Source organism: Nestor notabilis, unplaced genomic scaffold (genome assembly GCF_000696875.1).
Source record: "Nestor notabilis isolate BGI_N333 unplaced genomic scaffold, ASM69687v1 scaffold267, whole genome shotgun sequence".
Lineage (NCBI taxonomy): Eukaryota > Metazoa > Chordata > Aves > Psittaciformes > Psittacidae > Nestor > Nestor notabilis.
The window spans coordinates 50,488-72,330 of NW_009934887.1; positions in this window are offsets into that span (position 1 = coordinate 50,488).

Here is a 21,843-nt window from a genome sequence, read left to right on the forward strand (position 1 = left end):
TTGCCATATTAAAGTTTAAAACTGTGTTTATTGAGACATATGGGTATTTACTATGTGCAAATGTTATGTTTACTTTGAGATGTTTTCATATGTGCATATTTGTGTTAGCGATAATATTATTATGGTAATCTCTACATAAATGTGTATAGTATGTTTTTTGAGTGCCTCTGGAACTAATTATTAGTTGTCTTGTTGCTAATCACTTTGGGAATATAAAATAATGAATTGTGTGCTTAATGGTTCATGTGACTTCTGCTTTCACACACCTTTTTAAGGAAAGTTGGAGGCAATTTTAAGTCTGAATTGAGACAACCTAGACAAATCTGTCTGTAACTTGTCCTGACAAGCCACATTTGGTTCAGTTTGTTGAGAACATTATGAAAAGACATCTGAGGTGAATCAATCTCAAACTCTTGGAGGCTAGCAAAAAGGAATATTGCAGCTTCTAGAAGAGGAGACAGAGTCTGACCTACAAATACAAGAAGATGATGTGAAAACAAAACCAGCTTATATGCAGAGATGCTTTTATTCTTAGTGTGCCATTCAATTAAGCATTCTCAGAGAAGATATTGCAGTGCTTTCCCATTTTTTCTCATTAAAAAATCCAGTTCCTTGAAATGATACTAGGGAAATCTTTGGCCACTACAGTAATTCACTTATTACTGCTTAGGACCTTGGTCTTTCTAGTTCTGAGGTAGCAAAGTTAGAAGATGACCAGCACTGTCCCTTGAAGTGAAGGAGATTTTTAATCCTTATTTCAGTGAGGCTCTGATACGGTGGCTTTTAATGTAGCCACTGGAATACCACCTGGGCCTCTAAGACCCCCTGAAATTACCTGAAACTCATGAATGTAATGGCAATGTGAAGTACCTGAAGGACACATCTACTCTGGTGTCTTAGTTCAGATAGAGTGGTTTAGAACAGCAAAACAAGTGATCCTGATTGTCCCTGTTTGTGGCACATAAGGAATCTATATGACATGCAGAACCACAATTAAATGGCCTCCTCATGGATGTGGGATCATGATCCAGGAGGCAGAAATATGCCCCATCTCCCACCTCCATGCTGGCAAACATCAGTTAGTAGAAACAGTTCCTCTGCATAATTTGAGTTGGTCTTGTCACTCCCTTGAGATGGCTTTCAGGACTCTGATATCATCATCAGTTGTCAGGAAGCCATAAAGAGAAAGAAATATTTGGACTTCATTTTATACAGGTTGATTCCCAGGCTTTTTCCTGAAGGCTGTGATACTGTTACGGTCTGGGAAATACTTCACATGTGTGATTCTTAACATCAACTATGATTTCAACTTAAGGGATAGTGGATGGGAAAAAAAAGAGGAAAGTCACGTTAATTACTGGTGTCGTTCTTGTTATGCTAGTTGAGTCACTTTAGGATGAATTTGGCTTACTGTTGAAAACGAAATTCTGTAATATATTTGTGTACTTATCAACACTCAAATGTTGTTTTGCAATGACCCACTTCATCAGAGCATTCTCAGCACAATAGCAGCTGGAAGGCTTTATGTTATATGATTTATAAGGCAGGTACACCACTTCAATGATAGTGATTATCATGATTTATCAGATACTTTTTAGCATCCTGACAAAGAAAAAAACTTTTTTAAATTAGGGGCATATCACCTTAAACACTCTACAAACAATTTGTCTTCTTGATTATCAGTCAGGTCTCAGTCAGGTAGGTAAAGCTTGGAATCTTTGCAAAGAAGGAGGATCAATGTAAAAATGACATCAGAATGGAAGGGAATGAAAAATCTATTTATTCCATTGCAAATGCTTTTTGTTTTAAACACGATATGGATCTTGTAATGGCAACTCTTATATTTCTGTGAATTTAGCAGATGGAAGAAGGATGTATGAAGAACTCCAAGACAACTGAGAGAATAATTTACATGAAATCTTCGCCTCTGAAAACACAAGGATTCCCAGGCAGTAAGTCAAGTACATTTGAAAAACCCTCCCCTGGATGGAATGAAGTTGTATTATTTGCAGTTATCAGGGGGAGGGATTTTCTCAGTATGTTTCCCTTGCTGCAAAGAAAGGGGTACAGTAAGGTTTATGAGCTTAAGCACATCATATTTTTATCATGAACATTGAGTATTTTAAGTGGGTACATCCTTTAAAGCACACCAGGCTGTGCCACAGCAGTGTGGGGCTATAAAGATAGGCCAGTAACTCCAATTGTTTCAAACTGTTTGGAAATCTATTAGGGCTGAATGGTCCTGAAAACCTCATAGTTTCATACTTTCACTATTGCTTAGGTGTTTAATGGCTGCCTGGAGACAGATAACCTCTGTGGTTATCTGGTTAGCCTCTAACGCCTCATCACTTCACTAAAGACTTTGGGCTGGGAGATTGAGAATCAGGATGCTTAAAAGACTCCAAACTAAGAATTTTTTTATTTTCTTTTTGATTATTTTTTTTAAGCAGTTAAGTGAATCGTTCCTCTAATAGGAATCCCCTTTGTAGATATGAGAGGAAAACTAAGGAATGACCCATTGCTTTGTGGTAAAAGGCTGGTTGTAATAGGCAAGGGATAAAAACAACTGATCAGGTTTTTCACATACGTTTTATACCTTTAGTCATCTAATACAAGATAGAAAGGAAGAGTCTAATACAATTTAATAAGGAAGAGTATAGACAAAGTAAGACTATTCCTCCTTGGTAACAACCAGTACTAGTTAAAGAAATAAGCAAGACACCTTCTTTTATAGCACATCAAATATATGGATAAGCATAAATACACCTTATTTATTAGGGTGGGAACTGGAATGCCTGTGTTCTAATTTCCTGTAATTGGTGTCTTTATATTTGATTGTCTAGTAAGCAGATACAAGAAAAGTGACCTATTCCTCAAAGGAGGTCCTTTAGGGAAGACTGGTAAATATCTTGCTCTTAAACCTGATCTTGCAGCATCACATTCTCTTCTTCCTGTCTCCACAACCTGCCTCTGCTTATCCCATTTCAAAAGTCTTGCAAAACTTCCACTGGACACAAAATAGTTGGTTGCTTTCATTTGTTTTGCTGTTCCTGACTACTTAGAGCATTCACATAAGGCCTGCTGTGGCTCTAAAGTCATCTTCATCTCCACTGACGATGAAGAAGAAAAGGGGAAGGTGTAGGAAGCAAGGCCTGAAGGAGGCATCCTGATTGAACCTGGTGACTGGTGAACAGGGTCTACCTTTCAGAAGTCACAAACTACTGGCTATATGGTGACATTTGTCTCTGAATTTTTGTTTTCTTCACCCTCTCCTTGTGTGTTTACTGAGACTGGTGAATGTAGTCTTCTGCATCTAGTTACTGTCACTACTTTGTTCACAAAGCAGAAGCTCAGGAAGAGGTGCTGAGAAACAAACTAGTCAACATCAGACAACCATGAATGAGTATTCCATACCCCTACTATACCCTTTCATCTCATTCATTCACTTTCTCAATCACTCACTCTTAAAAACTCTTTCCATTTATCAACTGGCACATCATCACCTTTAAGATTTTAAGTCATGTCTTCCAGGCTTGTAGTTTCCCTGGAGGCTTCCAGTCCCAATGCCACATCTTCCTGAGGACCTTGCTGATCCTCCATGGGGCTAAATCTATAACCTCTCTAAAGAATGTTTTATTTATGGATGCATGCTCAGCTGGTAAGGGGGAACACTTGTGTACAATTGTGTATGCATGAACTGCCATGGAAGAGTAAACAAAGCTGGTAATTTCTAGAACTATGTGAGGAATGTCAAAGGCACAAATATCAGCAGCTTTCATGAAATTTATGTAGGGACAGGCATTCTGAATCAGAACGTACCGTTTCCTCTAGTGCCTTATCTGTTGTCCGTGGGTGAAAGAAACTTTCTATGTAAGTATCTGTAAAATAATCAGCTGAAGTGGAAAAATGTTTTCCTGTTGTCAATTTTTAGAAGTTCTTTTTTGTAATTCCTAGAATTACATATAGAAGTGAAAAATATTCTTGCTTCAGAAAATATGCTTTTTTACAATCTACATCAAGTTTTGACTAAACTGTTTTGTGACAACGAGTTCCACAGAATAACTGACCCTTTTGCATTTCTGTGTTGCACTAATTGAAAGTCCCAAGTCAGTAACACAACCAGGGATCTTACTCCAAAATTGTAAAAATATGAATACAGAGGTCTGTTGAATTTACTAACACTTGAATCTGATGTATGCAAGAAGAAAATGTGTTTATTTGTGTATATTTGGCATTTTCAATGTCTGAGAGAGGGATAGACTCATAACCATAGGTTTAGTGTGGGGAAGTGGCTTCCTTGGTACTGATATGTAGCCCCACTCAGAACTTCCTTCCGAATTTGGTTTTGGTTCTAAGTGGTTAGAACAGGAGAAATGAAGCTGAAATGTATTGCAGTGGTTTCTACACAGTGAACATACAAAAGGGCAACTGCTGCTCTAAGAGTATGATGGTTCTCCACAGACCCAGATAATCTGGGCAACAGGAGCAGGTGACGAGGGACTGCAGTACTTGCAGCACTAATTTGTGTTCAGTGCAGTTCTGAAGATGATTAGAAAAGAAAGAAAAAAACGTGTCCAGCTTAGTTTGAGAATATGCCAGGTTCCTTATGAAATAAGGAAGAGGTCCCATGGAAAAAGAGGAAGGAGCATTCATTAAAAGAGTATTTACTTTGATACTATCTTGGAGGAGGAAGTGTACAACTGGTGTGAAAAAAGCTATAATGTGTTCTGGTACAGGAAATGTTATCAACATGCGTCTTGAAATGTTAAGATTCATCTATATATGGTTTTCCCCTGCAACTAAATATTTATTTAGCAAGGAAATTATATTTTTAAACAGTTTTTTCAGCATTCTTTCCTGCAAGTATTTTCTGAGTTGATCCTTCAAGAGAATATATGGATCTGTAGACTCCAAATATCAGTTTTTCATTGTTTAGTATCACAGATTGAATAACTGAACAAAGCTTACTCTGATCCTATTGTTGCAGTAGTCAGAAGCATGTGCTTGGTGATATATGCTACCTGCCTGTACCAAAAGGGAAAAGGCTCCATGTGGGGAGTCATATGCTTTTCAATGCCTGCTGCAACTCAGCAACTGAATTGAGAGACAGGGTCACATTTCACACCTTATCCATGAAGCTTATTCCTGAAATGCCTCATATAGAAAAATGTCCTGGGCTCTCAGGAAAGAATTACAGTAACAGAATTTATAAGCAGGAAGTTCAAAACTTATATGGAAGAAAAATCCCAAGAGGCTAAACTGCTGGCCCTATGCCAGTTATTCAGAAAACAATGCAAAGGACACATGCTAAGTTGGAGCCAGACAATACTAAGCCACAAGTTTTTGGGTAAATCATAAAAATCTTGTGTTCCAAGAACACTGATTCTTACTATGGTAAAGAAAAAAGTATTGATGGAACTGGAAATGTCTTCATGTCACAGTGGTATATTTAAAGTTGGTGAAAGGCTGATATTCTTCTACGTATTTATTAGTATTCCCAGAAAGTTAAATAAGCAAATAACAAAAGCTCAGCTTATTTTGAACTTGGCAGGGGTCTAGATTTCTATCTTTTAATGTGACAGTGAAATGATGGATGATTTGGTAGAAGGAAAAAAAAAAAAAGAAAATTTACCTGCTATTGCATTAACCTTGGTTAACAGAACAACTGAGAAGAACAACATCTAATTTACTCTTTACTTCAACTACAAAGCATAGCTAATTATTTATAAGTTCAGAGAAAAGTAGCTGGAGCTTAGTGAACAGTCAAATGTCTTAAGGGTGCAAAAGTAGACAAGAGGTTATTTTCCCCAATGATTTTTTCTTTTCTGTTTGTCAAAGTAAACTCTAGAGCCTCGACAGACTTCTTGTTGTTTTTTAAAGCAGCTATTGTTCTGACAGTCACTTCATTTTCCCTTTATTCTTTTTCTTTCAGTAGACCTATGCACCAGAAACTGAAATGCAATGAGAGTTTTGTCAAATCTACATCAAAATAAAGTTCCAAAGAGGTACGTAACAGGAAATGGAAAGAAAGCAATCTACTTTGCCACATTAGCTTGATGCTTAGTTGTCATATTTCTCACATCTGTGACTTTTCCCTTTGATCACTCTAATAACAATTCCTTAGACTATTAAACCTGGGAGCCAGAAACATGTTAGAGGCAAATTCTACTTTTCATGGCTTATGCAGTCGGTTTAAATTTTATGATTTGCTCACTTTGGACCCTGAGAAGAGGCTCATCTCACCACTCTCTCACCACAGCGTTATGTCATTGCAAACCTGTTGAGACTCCTTTGTGAAGAGTTTAGTGATGTGTGATTGATAGATTTTGACAAAATCTGCATTTGGGCCAAGTAGCTTTGGTGAGATGGGGTGGGTGTAGATGGTAGGGTTTTTCTGTATTGCTGCTTGTAGTACAGGGAGCAGGTAAGACTGGCACAACATGGATGTATTGAGCCCTTGCTTTATTTCTAGTTCTGCTTTCTAGTTCTCTTTCAGAACAAAACCCCTCCTGTGTGTGTGAGGTTCCCCTAAAGGGATGTGCTTCAATTAGTTTCAAACTGACCTGGAAGTAGAGGACCGGCTAAATGGTCCTTTTGATCTTTGTTCTTTCTAGCACTTCAGAACACTTCCAGAGTACCAGATAACCACTGTTGTTTGTATTCCTCTTATCAGTGTAATCAATGGTAAATGTTGAAGCAAGACAATAAAGGTGCGAATATTGCCTCCTACTTCACAAGAGTCTGAATCACTCGATCAATGTCACAAAAGTAACAAGGATCATGGGGATTGCTTGGAAATGTTTGTCTTTCTACCTCTCTATCAACACCCTTGGAATTATTTGCATTGGGTACTTTACATGGAGCTCTTTTTTGGCTGCTGTTTTTTTGCCATTTACAAAGCAATCTGTGTTTTAACAAGGAGAGTGTTAAAGTCTCTGAGTTGTTAATACCTTTAAAGCAAGCTCCACTCATTTTCTTTTTTTGCTTTTTATGGAATCAATGGGCTGAAGTTTAGTGCTTGTAAAGATGGGGGACTGGCAATGGTAGCTAAAGCCAGCTACACTGTGAGCCATTAGTTAGTAAGCTCCTCTGTGCAGCATTGCCAATGCAATACAGCCTAACTGGCAGCTCCTTTGCTATTTGTTCCTAGACTGATCCTCAGCACTGGATGCCAATGTGCTTGTTTTTATGACATGGGCAAGTGGAAAGCAAGATGAGGCCACCATGGTTATTTCCATTTGGGATGTAAGGCAAAGTCTGAACCCAGGTACTCAGGGTGAAATGTTAGTGCAGTGAAAGGGAAGAGAAGCTGTTGCAGAAGAGCTTTTCTGCACTACTGCTGCTATTTCCCCCTATAAGTTTATCATTTCAGAATCATTGATACCAGGTCCTAAGGGCATGCTTTGGCTACTGTAGCTGACTAGACAAAGTATGGTTCCCTTATTAACTTGTCAAAGTACGATGCAGCTGCATCATTTGCTCACCCATTTGCTTAGTTTAAATAAAGGTTGGTGGTTAGGCTTCTGTTGCATTGTGCTCTCCTGCTAATTATCAGTGTATTTGTTTTAGAGACAATTAGCCACCTGGTTCATTCTCCCATTGAAGTCAGGTCATCATGAGTTACATCTGCTTTCAGGACTCTTCAAGTCCAAGACATAATAAAAAGATGATGGCTATGATTATAAAAAGCATGCAGGGTTGGGCATAAGTTGCACAGAATATTGAATTCCCAAGGAGGATTGGGTTACAAAGCTCTTGCAGAGGCTTCCTTCTGCATGTCACAGAAGATGGATGTGAACAGAAAACACTTTTGCCATGCCAGAAGTCCTTTAGCCTATGAATGGTAAAGAGCGTTTGCAGAGGTAGATTGGTAAAGGCTTGGTAAAGTGAGACATGATACTTCCCTTTGGCACTGTGGTGATACAACAAAAAAGTGACAAGTAAGCACGTCTCTGTGCATCCTGCATTTGCATGAAAATAAAAGTTGTTCAGACCTGTGGGTGTTTCCTGTTTAAAAATGTGCTATATAAAGTGGCATAAGATTATGCGTGATGCACATTTACTTTTATAATCCCATATGTTCCGGTAAAACTCTGTATTTTGGAGTAAGATTTTATTACAGTGGAACCTCATTAATTCTCACTAATGACTGGGAGACCCTTTGCAAATTACTGAATTTCATATAGAATCGAATACCATTTTAATGCATTGTGTTGCTAGATGGTTTTCTACATCCTGGGGAGGGTGAGCTGCAGAGAACCCTGCCGTTTGTGCCTCAGCTATATTCGCTCTGGAGAGGGGGGTACAAAGTCATTGCAATGGGTTTGGCTCCAAGTGTTTGCTAAAAATGTTCATGTGGGGCAAGCTCTGGAGAAGATGGAGGTCTGTGTGAAAGGAAAAAGCAGATGGAGACCTGACAGTGAGTAGATTAGCATAATTTACTGTTTCATCCTTTCTGTCTTGGGGACATGGAGGGATCACAATCCTGATGTTTCTGGAGAGCATAGGTATCACTAGCCTCATCTAATGGCTCCTAGATGCCAGTAGGGCCATTTCAGATTCAATAGGGCCACTGGCTTAAGTAGAGGCAAGAGCTAATCTTCCAGTAAAGAGCATACCATAGTTCTTGAGAAGCTCCATCAGCACACATAAACAGAGATGATAGAATTCAGATTTATTTAGATATACTATAGATGTGTGCATTAAATGTGAGATGCAGAGTGTTCAAAGGAACTTTTTGCGTGCATAAACATACTTCTAGAGCTATCTAGTGGATGAGTGCTCATGGGTTAGTACGAAATGGTGGAACACCTGCTTGCATCTCTTTCACCTGCTGTATTACGGAATAACAATGGCAACATGACAATTAAAATGATAGAATCTAGCTTTTCATTATAAAATTGTTTTTCAACTTGATCTGATTAACTGTATCACAAAAAAATCAGTCTTTCCTGTGTATGCCAGGATACAGATTTTTTCAGACATACTTTAATTGAAAGCAAACCCCCTTGATTCTGTTTACAATGGCTGGGCATAAAGAGGCTAAAAGGACAGATCTAGGGAACTAGGGGGCTCGGATAGATGTGTACAGATGGAGACAAAATTGGGTCTATAATTGGAAAAAAAGGGCAAAACTTGTGGGAATATCTGGGAAAGGGGATGCATTGTTTAGGAGGTAAGGTGAAACCCTGAGCAAGCAATACAGAGGTCATGGGAGGGGTGGAAGTCACTCAGAGACACAGAGAAGACTTAAGCAAGGATAAGGATGGGCAGCAATATCACAGTGCAACCAGGGAGAGAATGGAAAGGAAGAGGGAGATAAGAAGCATGAAGATAAATAGCTATGAAAGGGGATAACAGGCATGGACGTGGGCATATGTGCAAGGGGTGAATGGTGTGACCAGATTATGGGAGAGGAATGAAGAGTGCTGGCGTAGGCAGGAGAGAAATAGAAGTGAGAGGAAGAGAAGGAAATGGCAATGGGAAATTGGAGCACCCTCCTAACTGTTCATTCACAGGGTTTTTAGCACTTGTCACGTTTTGAAGATATCTATTTTATAGCCAAAGTATAAATTATAGTAGGGAAGTGAAGTCTGTTAGCTGGTTTCCATTCAAACACTACTTTCAGCCTAACTCCTACTAGCCAGTCATTTGGTTAACAGTGCTCAGACATCAACGTCCCCCTGCACAGACCTGTTGCATCCGTAATAATCCAAGTGGTTAGAATTGTGAGAATTGCAAAGAAAATGAAAAAGCCCATCATGGTCTGACACCTGAATCCTCTGCCCTGAGCAGAAGAAGAACCATGAGCTATAGCTGCTCCTTGACATTTACAGGCAGTAAAGGCCCCTACAGCCATATGCTCTTGGACCTAACAACCCACCCTTTAAAAAATTTCCTCATCGTGTTTGGCTTTTTTGCCCACTTACTCAGAATTTGTGTGGGAATCCTTTTTCTGGTGCTCAGTGGCTGCATAATAACAAATCATACATAGTCACACAGCTTCTTTTCAAGTCTGAAATGCTTTTTTAAAGACGCAGAGAAATTACATTCTATGTGATGGCTCCCCATACAAGTTAGTAGGAGAAGAGTGAATGGGAGACCTTGTGGGAGCAGGATGGCAGTGTAGATGAGCTAGATGAAAGGCACTGGATTGCCCTAATTTCCTGGCATGTAAGAATGTAATTCACTTTGATAGCACATCACTACTGGTGGCTTTCCAACAGACAGAAAAGACTTGCTAGTTGAGAAAGTAAGTAATGTCACATGAAACATACATAATTTGCACAGAGAGAAAATGTAAGACCACTAAGGTTATTGTTTTGCTAACAATGATTCATGACAATGGCACTTTGGAGAGTGCGGGTCTGGGGTAGAAGCTATGAATAAAATGTATTTCTGCTGCAGGGATCTGTTCTTGTGTCTGCTTTCTTGCAGACTTTTAGGAAGCTGTTGCAAACTTAATCCTGTTTAGCAATTATGATTTACTTCAATTGGCTCCACTCTTCATACTGTTTAAACTTAGATTTACAGAATAATATCCACCTTGTTGCTTAACATAAACCCTGTTAAAATACCACACATTAAAATGGCATTCTTGGCATTAAGGAACAATTAAAGGGGAAGACAAAGGCTTACCATAGCATTAATATATATATATTTCTCAGAAGGAAAAAAGGAAAAAAAAAGTGAGATCTTTCAACGAAGACATCAAAGAATACATCTTACTTAGCTGAAAGAAGAATGTCTCCTGACAAAAGCCAATTAAGGAGTGAATACATTTTGTTTATTTAGACTTGAAAAATGTATATTCTTGTTAAATGGAAAACAAAAAAAAACCCAACCACCCAACCCTAGTTCTTTTAAGGCTATGAAGTAGCTAAGGAAACATAAAGATGTATGACGCATGGAAGCTTGATAGTGCATGAAAGAAACATAAAGACTGTGATTTTGCTGTTACCTAAGGCATGATATTGAAATATGTGTTCTGGGAGGGCTTTTCTCAGCTTGCCTAGAGATTCTGGAACAAATTCTGCTCCTATTTACACCTCTGTAAGTCTGGATTTACTAAATGGCAGGCTGTAGCATTATTCCAAGTGTGTGCACTTCTAACTGAGATTGGGACTTTGGCGTACATTAAGAGCAAACTACTAGTAGCAATCCCATGGGAACCCCTTTTCTTTGTGCATTCCTGATCCGGTACTTAAGCTTGTCATCCTATATGCTGTCAACTCCATTTTTAAAAATCAGGGTCAGAAGTCTTTCAGCCTGGGACAGCAAACAGCCTCTGCTGGAGGCCTTGAGGGCCCATATTCCTCTGATCCTTTTCCTCTTTTAAGGCAGGGTATGAGTGTATTTGGACTTGCTGCTTTGGTGGTTGTATGGCAGATGAATCCCAGTGAGAGAGGGGAGCCCAGGATTGGCTCTGAAGTAGTTTGTGTTGCCCTTTATCTGTTGCCTTAGGACTGGCTAGGGGTTGTTCAGTCAGGTGAGCTCCCCTGTGCTAGGCTGAGATTCCTTACCTGTGTTTTGAATAAATATAACTGAGTATGTTGAAGAAATTAGAAAACATCAGATATATTTTAAAAACCTTTGCCTGCCTGCTGCATGGAATGGCTAGACAGGTAAAAGGCAATAGTCAAGAGACATAAAAGTACATCCACAAAACAGACGGAAATGTAAAATATATGTAATAAATGCATAAAGCCACTATTGAAGACTGAGTATGACTGTGGAAAAAGCCATGGGAGTACAAAATGTTCTGACCTGCACAGCACTTCAGCCAAATGGAAACAGCAGAACATGTACTGTCAAACTTGATTGTCCTTCAAGTTCCGCATCTTGCATCCATTCCTGTGCAATCAGATTCACCTGGGGAATAAGGAATAGAGGGCTTTCCCCACACAGAGTCCTTAACAGACGCTCCTACCACCTGCTTCAGATTATGCCTTTAGGACAATGTTTGTTGTCAACACTTATTCTTCAAATATCGACATGTGCATGAGAAATTTGGTGCATCAGTTGAACTATTTGAGTCATGTCATTACTCCTGTGTGTAAATATTTGCACAATCAGGACCTCAGAGTGTAATTTCCTTTGAGCAAAGACAGTCTTGTGCTATAGCTAGCATATGTGGTGTTTTAACTTTGATAATATAACAGTAGAAAATGATCAAAAAAAGATAGTAAAAGTTGGCTAAAATATAGAAGGAATCAGAGGAGTTCTGCTATATGCCAAATCTTTATATTTCTGCTATATGCCAACTATCTTTATATTGGTCCAAGAAAGAAGTAGATGAAGATTTTAGAAAAGAACTTAGAAATAAAACATAACCAACCATATTGTGCAAACCATAATTGAGGAGAATTCTTATTATCTTCAACTCCTATATGAATGGCAGTTGTGAATACAACGCTTGCTCAGTGATACTGGAAATAGTACTTTAAAAAAGTTATTTTAGGAGAGTGTAACTGATGCAGGAAGTCTCATACCACAGAATGGTATGAGATTTAATGTCTTTAATGTGTATGTTTTATTACTGCTTTTTTTCAACCCCCCTCTAATGGGTGTTTTTTCCTCTGACACTTAATTTTCTGCTTTCCAGGCTTTAAATAAAGTCTTAAACTTTTTAGGGTACATTTTAGTTTGGAGTTCTGATGATAACAATGGATTATGTTTCTTAAGAGTTGCAACAAACTTTTAATTTATAACATGACAGTGAAAAATAGGTTATGTCAACATAAGAATATTGTTTCCTGTGACAGGAAGAAACTGTAGCTCATCAGGCTGATGTGGATACTGATTCCACAGTTGGATTTGTCATTAATTTATTCAGAAAGCCTGGATTCAGGATTGGAACCCAGAATATTTATTACACTCTAACTTGAAAATATTGGGTACCACTTGTATTAGACTGGAACAGATTAGTCAGAACTTATGAGAAAAATTAATTTGTCTGTATTTTTAGAGGAAATGAGAGTGTATAGGAAAAAGTTAGGATCCCATCATGAAGAAATCTTATGGTAAATAGAGCTTTATTGTGTACCACAAAGAGGGAAGTTGAAGACTGTTTTATCATTGAGAGTCATACTGGCAAATGGATGGTAAAAACTTCAAAGTCAAGTGCTTATTGATGTTTTTGCTTATAAAAATAGTACAGGCACTTAACAGCTTTTGTATTATATACATTCTTTAGCATGAGTCGGTAGCTGTGTTAGTCAGCAGGACAGAGTAAATAATAAAGTTACTGATACATTTTTATAGACAAATCAAAACAAATACCTAGGCTTTCAGAATCCCTCAGGATATCTCTTTACAATAGAAGCAGCCACAGAAGCCTGAGTGATTCCAAATGTTGTCTCTCCTGAATAATATTTATAACAGCAGTGTAGCCAGAGTCCTATTGTGCAACAGTAGATGAAGCTGAAACACCCCTCAATTAATTGTGCATTTATTAAACAGTATGATTTACAAGAAAAAAAGTAGTTCGTAGGGGGGTGGGGTGGTGGTGTTTATGCCTAAGTTTTTATGCTTCAGCAAGAGCCTGCATGCATTTCAGTATGGCATGTCATTTTTAAACAGAAAATAAATGTACAGGCCTGAGCAAAGCAAGGGGTTTTTTTTTGATTTGAAGACCTGTTCAAACAGCCAGAAGTTCACCTCTGTTTCTGTATCTGTTCACAGGGGGAAGTTAGGTGGTCACTAAAGAGGGTGATTCAGGAAGCCTGAATAATGCCCTAAGGAGGCACCTGGAGCCAGCCAGAATGAAACACAGGCATGGACATGCTGCTGGACTTTAATCTGAAGATTACTGTCTTCAGCTCTATGGTCAACAGGACTGCTTTTGCCCCCAGGCAGCTTTTGCACCTCTAAGTCTCCACTTCCAGTCTGTAAAAGGAGAGTCAACACTATGCTCCTCTCTGCCTGGCCTACTGGACAAACTGCATTTTCACCCTTACAGATGGGAGAAAAAAGAGTTTACTTATGAGAATGAACCTAAATTTCCTACAGTTGCATTCTGGGGAGAAGAGGGGGGGATGCAGCCCCTAGAAACCTGGAAAAATCAGTTTACTCCAAAGTGACACAAAATGACTGATGTGTCCAAAGTGATACAGTACCACAGGCTTTATTTAGAGTTTTTGGATGTATCATTGTTAAGCCCAGTTTAATTTTTTTTAATAGGAATTGTATTTCATATTACAGTCTTCAGGGCAGCCATCGTCAAGTCTCTTTAATTCTCCAAATCTATACATTTTTACTGCATGGATAAATATACTTTGAAACTAATACAGTGCCATTGAATCCAGTATATCTGTAGTGGAACGAATCCATTCATACTCAAGTCACTACATTTTTATGGAAATTAATAGATTTCCTTTCAAGGCAAAATATTTTCACTTACACCAGTAACTTTTCATTGAAACTAATGCTTTGTTTTCCAAACCCAGCATATTTCAGTTCAGGCTCATATACATCTTGCTTGTATTTTATTTTATTTTATTTTTTCCCTTTCTCATAATTAAACCTATTGAACTAAACACAGTACTGGATGTCTGTTGAAAACAACACATTTTCATAGGGACTACTTAGAGCAAGTTTAAGCCAATGAACACACTGTGCTGCTTAGCGCAATGTAATAAAAATGAGCACTGTGAAAAGGAACATACTTCTACAGAGGATCTGCCTCATATTTTCCCTAAGTTGAGATTGAGATCTTAAGGTTTTCTGCTCTTTTGGAGGATTTTGCTGCTCTGTGGTAGCTAGACAGGCTACAAGGAGCTGGGGTGAATGGACGAGTGGTGACTGTGTACTGAGTATTAGAGCATCCTCAAGAGGACAAGGAAGTAGCCAGATGACCACTGTGCTGCCTGACCAGTTTAGCAGCCCCTTGGGCTGTCTGATCTGCTAGCTGATACGTTTTAGGAAAGCCTGTAGGTTGTTCTGGATATGGTGAAGTTGGGTATCACACTTCAGTCTCCCCAGCATTCATCATGTTACTGCTCTGCAGAGCTTCACCCAAACCTTGCAGGGCTCAGGTGATGGCTGTGGCCACTTCCATTACACACTGGGGGAACAGGTGAATCCTGAGTTGAAAACCAGGATAACTCAACTTTCATTGAGTTATTCTAGAATTAAGCAGTGTATCTGATTGGTTTGACTCAAGAAGTTGCCGTGATCTGTAAAGAAAAGTGTGGTATAGCAGCAGTGATTTGTTTAATACTGTGATATTAGCCTCACAATTGTATAGAAAATGGCCCCCATTTTACTGCAAATGTTTCATTGTGTTTTGTCAAAGGTCAGATGTACTTTTTGTAGCTCTCTGTAGTTTTAATAGGTTTCTGTGTCTACTTCGAAGGGAAAGCCTAGGAAAGGAAGGAGAAGGCTGTATACAGAACCGTGTGCTCTTTAGAAGGAAAACTGTCGATGGAGCAGTGGAAATGAGGCCTCTAAGTTTCTAAGAAGCAAAAACTTTGGCATTTTGCGAACGATAAAGGTGTTCACTGCAGTTTCTTCCAAACTGTATGGCACTTTTCAGCTAAGATTGTGTGCAGTTTATGTCAAAACATTTCAGTGAAGAAATACAAATACAGACTAATGTTTGACTTCTTTTGTTGTGTTGAACTGGAGCCAGAGAAAGTATTTATATATAAATCCACTTGTGAAATGCATAACCCTCTCAATGTGACTTATATGTCTGAGGCTTACAGAGAATTCAAGCTGATTGACAGAAAATACTGCTCTTACGGTGTCAGAATGTATTATCGTGCTTATACAGAAACACAAAAAATCCCTTTTTTCACCAATGTACGTGTTCATTGTCATTATGTTCTGGTATACTGGTGCTGTTCAGGTACTGAAATACCCAATTTGCTAGGACCTAAAGCTACCATGAAAATATATTAGGCAACCAGATGGATAATTCAGCTTGTTGGTTTAAAAAAGTGTGAATTAAACATTCAGTATTTGAAGCCTCATCTAAAAAAAATGATTCTGTGAGGTCAAAAATGCCTTTCAGTGAAGGAAAGAAAAATAAGAACTGAGACAATTAAAGAAAGCTTTCCACGTTTGTGCTACAGTTAGGTAGCTAGTTGCTCTTCCTTTTTAACTTTCTCTCCCCGCTAACCCCGGGCACATCAAGCAACTGACAGTACAGTCTGCAAATAGATCATAAGCAGATTACATACATCTTTATGTATCTGGCACACAGGTACTATCTGCTTTTGCAGAATAGTTTAGATTAAAACAAATTGATTTCATGTAATGTGTCCTGTGTGAGAATGCCCTATGTCATTTCATCTGCTCCCCTTGCATCCGGTATTTTCCTTCATCCCTGAGTTGTTCTTCAGACCACTTGCAGTACTCATATTTTCCCTTTGATCTTGTACCACTGTCTTATTCCCCTCTCTTCTGCTTAGATATGTCTCTGTTTTTCACTATTTCCAATTCGTTAAACACCAATTGGATCTTGAATGTTGAAGGATTGTTATGTGAATGAAGAGGAGGAATAGACAGTTGGCCCTTGGTAATTTTAGTATCATGACCATTTTTATCAAGTGGGTGGCCAGCACTGGCACTCGGAAATGTACTCCCCGTGACAGAGTGGAAAAGTGTTGGTACCTGTGAACGGGCATCACCTTAAAGAGTGGATAGAGACAAGTGTCAATTCAGAGGAGAGGGAAGTACAGAAAAAAGACCTACTTGGAGAAGCAGCCTTGATGCTGCATTGCACATGCAGATACACATGGGGTATGCCACAGGGTAGAAAGCACAAGAGCATCAAGACCCAGTAGCTGTGGCAAGCAAGAGAGAGACAAGGGAGGAACAAAACCATGGAAGGGCTTGAGGGGAAATATATGTTGGATTAGCTTGTATCTGTACATAATATCCCCTGCTCTTCTCCCAACCAAACCTGGCTCTAGAGTTTTCTCAAAACTCATGTTTCGCACAGCTTAGAACTGCTTTTGCACCTCCACATCTCTTGTGCATCACCATGTATATTAATTAAATTGCTAAACCAGAGTGTCATCGGCTTGATATAGTTTTACTATCTCTTATTCTGGTATTGTGGAGCAGAGTTCAGAGATGGCTGCTATGGAGCAGCAGTGGAATAGCTGCTGTACTCTTTCCACTAAAACACTTTTGTTAGTAAGTCAATGAGGTAGTGAACAATTGAGGAGTTACTTCAGTCCATTCAGTGTTTTTATTGTGATGCTGGCCTTTCAGGTATTTATGCTCCCCCCACATACACATAAGGCTCCCATTGATATGACAGGACCAACTTTGAACAGAAAAAACAAAATCCTAAGTTTTACAGTATATGTGCTAATGCTTATAGAGAAGTGATGAAATTTGCCGGTGGAGTTCACATTCTCTACCTAGAGTACAGAGCAAACATATTTAGTATGCTCTACCCTTTCTATGTTGTATCCCATCAACAATATTAAAAGAAAAAGTGTGCCCTCTCTCCTGTGAGGCATTGGCTTGAGGGATGTAACATGGAGGAAACTGGGAATTTGCACAAAGCATATGGAGGAAGTCAGGCTGGAGAAAGTGGCTCAATCTCTTTACATTATTTCCATCAGATGCTGCTGTTACACCAGTGTTTGTTGCCTCAAATTCAAAAGTCAGAGAAAGAAATAGGAATTTTGCCATAAAGTTTCTCACTCTGCTCCTGAGATGGCGAAGTTACAGATTCACCATACCAAACAGAAAGTTGAACTCTAATGTTTGAAGTTTTCAGCCAAGAACTGAAAAGGAAAAGTGATGATGAAGCACCTGTTATGCTGAAATTGAAATGCACCAGCTCCGAATCCTACTCAGGAAGGTGGAGAGTTTGGTTTTTTTCTTCTAAAATGTATAGATTGCATATTCATTCTCTGTCACATTTCCACTGAGTGACTAATTTTCTCCATATGCAACTAGGGGAAGAAGGGTGAAGAGGGTTTCCAGATTTAAATGGGAGAGTATTACAAAGGAACCTAATTTACAAACCAGCAAGCTTTATGAGAAGTAGGATAACTAACTGTTCTCACAATAGAAAGAGAAGTGGAAGGACAATAATGACTGTTCACTGACAGTTTGAGAAATGGTAAGAGCTACTAGCAGCAGTACATACCCTTCCGTTCTTTGCAAAGTGTTATCTAAAATGAAGTAGTGCAACTATAACTGATAATAATGATTTTTATCATAGCCATGACCGCTATGAACCTGGTCAATGGGATAAGAGCAGGACAAGCGGAAGATGAAGCATATAAATAACGTGTAAAAGCAGGACAATAAGCAGCACTTCAGGGAATACTGTCTTCACTCAGTCATGTTCAAAGGTCATTTTAGAGAGCAGCTTCTTATGCGGGTGGGTTAAAGAATATAATTTAGAACTCTCCAAACCACCTATTGAGCAGGGACAAGAGGACAGTGGAAAGGCCACCCTGGATGGATTAACCTTCTTCTTGTCTGGAGTCCACTTTCTGGCCATGCAGAGCCATGAAGTAGAAGAGAAAACCTGAAAAAAAAAGAAAAACACATTGCTGTATGTAATGATGTTTTAACGTAAGTGAGAGAAAGTATCTTTTCCTTTCAGGCTCTTCTCTCACCTTCAGGCAGACATGCAGGGATCTCCAGGGCAGTCTTGTCTGGTTCAGATGGAGCAGTTATCTGTTAAATTGGGTGTAGAGGTCTCACGTGTGCCTTGTAGCACTCCAGGTGAGGACAGGATGGGTGAGATGTGGGCATCATGGGTGACATGGGGCACAGGCATGCCTAAAAAGCTGGCCTAGCAGGACCAAGAGGAGGGACACAAGCTTAGGTGCAGAGGTGGCTGCATTGAGGGCCCTGGCAATCTCTGGTTACATGGAGGGAAGGATGTAGTACCCAGCCTCAGTCAAGGGCTGTGTGGTTTCACGCATCATGTGAGGTGGGCACAGGCTCACAAGTCTCTCCTGGATGTGGGCTTGCACAGAAATGAAACAAAACAAAATAATGGTGCAACAAACATCAAGCCTTAAAACTGAGCTATAAATACTAGAAGGAACAAGGTAAAGCTGAAAGTGTTTATCTGGCATTGCTAGAATATGTACTTACATACTATTTACATAACTATACTCTATGCGATCAACTCTAATGTAGTCATTCTTGGTATGACAAAATCTATTTGTGCCTTACCAGAGAGTAGATTAATTTTGCAAATGCTAATAGCTACAGAATGTCAGGATTTAGACTAGGGAAACTGCCTAATCCTTAACTATAGAGACATAAATGAGTTACTTCATATCCCAGGGGAATATGATACAAATCTACAAACAGATAAAACACAAGAAATATTATTTAGACTCATGACACAGCCACTGTGAACATAATTATTAGATTTCTTGAACGATATTTTCTGCCTTCACATCACCTCCTTGCAAAAACTGCCATGTTCTGTAGCTGTTTTACATGCAGATGGCACTTCGATGGGGACACAAACACATTCACGCCCCTCCGAGAAAGTACTGACAACTCTTTGCTTGTTCACTGCTATATCATCACTGACACAGTGTAAATCAAGCACAGTATAACTACTCTTGTAGTTGCTGTCCCATAATAAAAGTGGGACACTCCTCTGGGAAGGGGAGAGTGGAAGTGAAACATATGCTCGCGGAGGCAGGAGCTGGACCTTAGCATTTAAAAAAAACAGTATCTCCGCCATGGCTATTTAAAACCCCCTCCCTCCGTTTATGTATTTTTAAGTGCATACTCATGTAAATACATCTTATCATATGGCAAATGTCATACTGTGCGAGGAGAACATATGATGTCTTTGCCTGAGGGAAGAATCAGCCTTTCCACCATGGCCAGGCCATTTGTAGGTTGTCAGGTAATGTCCCACTGGTTAGGGCAGTTGTCCTGTCACACCAAAGTCAACATCTTAGCTGTGAAAAGCATAGTCAACTTACGCACACTGGTATACCTTCATTTGGAAGGAAGTGAAATGAAATTCCCATACTTTGTGAATGATTTGCCATGTGCAGAATGACACTCATGGTGGAAGGCAACTTCTGACTACAAGGAAACTTTTGTTAATAATCTTAATTCACCTGTCCAGTAACGAGGCACACAAGAAGAGTTAGCTACACTTATAGTGTTTTCTAAAACTATTTCACGAAAGAAAATGTAAACAAAGTGAATTAATAGAATATTTTTTTGCTAAAGAGTAATTTCCTAATTTTTCTGTTGTGCAGCAGCTGCTGTTGCCATGCTGTCATTGCTGTTGCTATGTGTTTTTGAGTGTGCCAAGATGTAATTGGCTACTTGAGCATATATAAACTATTGGTAGAGATGTTTCTATGGAAAATCGTATCGTTTTTCGGTTGGTTCACGTTGAAAGTAGATGTGCTTAGTTATCATCTCAATTTACATGGAGACCAACCAGTTTCAAGTCTCATGCAATGAAGCCACATGCTATTCATCATGGCAGAAATGAATTTAGGCAAGAACTTTTATGTTGACATCATGGTAGAATATGAGCGAGATTACATATTTGCAGTCTCCAAATATTTCTACAGTCTTTGGCAAACTTTTTTATCCACTGTGAATTGTGTTTGCTCTGAAAATGTGGCTGTTTCCTGGTTTTACCTGACATGCAACCTACTAATTCAAGATTCATTTCAGACTCGTTATGCATTTTGCCTGAAGACCTTTTATAAAGAATGATTGATTTGTGCAGTGCAGCTATATATACCTAAAAATCCTCTGAAAAAATAGACTAATACTTACAGAAAAGGTGCCAAACTCATCAGGTTAGAGGCTGGTAAACCCTAACAATTTTGTGTATATGATGGCCTTTTGAGAGGACTCATCATTTCAACTGGGGAAGATATTTAGCTTATTTGCTCTGGACGCACTTCTTATAATATCTTGACCTAAAAAATAGAGATGTACATCTGGTCTAGGAAGTTACAGGCCTGGTGAAAGTGAGAGATTCTATAAAGTAAGTGTTCATTCAGCTTCATATCAGTAAGTTTTTCCTACAGTCAGGATGATCAAAACTGTCCTGAAAACATTATTCATATGCTAATAATTGTTTTATAACTAAAGTTTACTTAGGTTACATGAAAACCTGCTACAGCCTAAATATGGACGCAACATAAGGTGAGACCTAATCAAAGTACAGGAAGGAGTACATGACTACAAACACAATGGGATTAATTTTTTGAGAACAAGTGACATGTTTTGCAACCTCAGTTTCATAATTCTTACTTCAATACTTTCTCGTTGTAGAAGTTAAAATAAAATTTGGGGGGTTTTGGACACTCTGAGGCTATAAAAATTTATTTCCAGAGGGAAATCTGCAAGTCTCCCCTGTAGGAGGTGGCTGAAGTGTTATCGAGATTTAAATGAAATGAGACTTGATTGAAGGGTTGTTAAGAAGGGACTAAACAGTGTTGGGTTACATCACAGAGAAGACAAATTATCATATGCTTGGTTCATAGAATGTCTTCAGCTATTATCTATCCGAGGTGTTCCTTTTTTTGTTCTTTCCTGTGAGGGTGGCGAGACACTGGGAACAGGTTGCGCAAAGAAGAGATAAATGCTCCATCCCTGGCAGTGTTCAAGGACAGGTTGGACAGAGCCTTGGGCAACGTGGTCTAGTTTATGGTGCCCCTGCCCATGGGAGGGGGGTTGGAACTAAGGCACTTTCCAACCCAAACCGTTCTATGATTCTATGTATTGTGTACCTCAGAATGTTCTAATTTACTAGTAAGTAAGATGCTTCTTATTCCTAAAACTCTTTGTCTCTGGCTACTGGTCTGATCCTTGTTCTATTGCATCAAAGATTATTCTTTGTAATGGATTCCCTCCCCC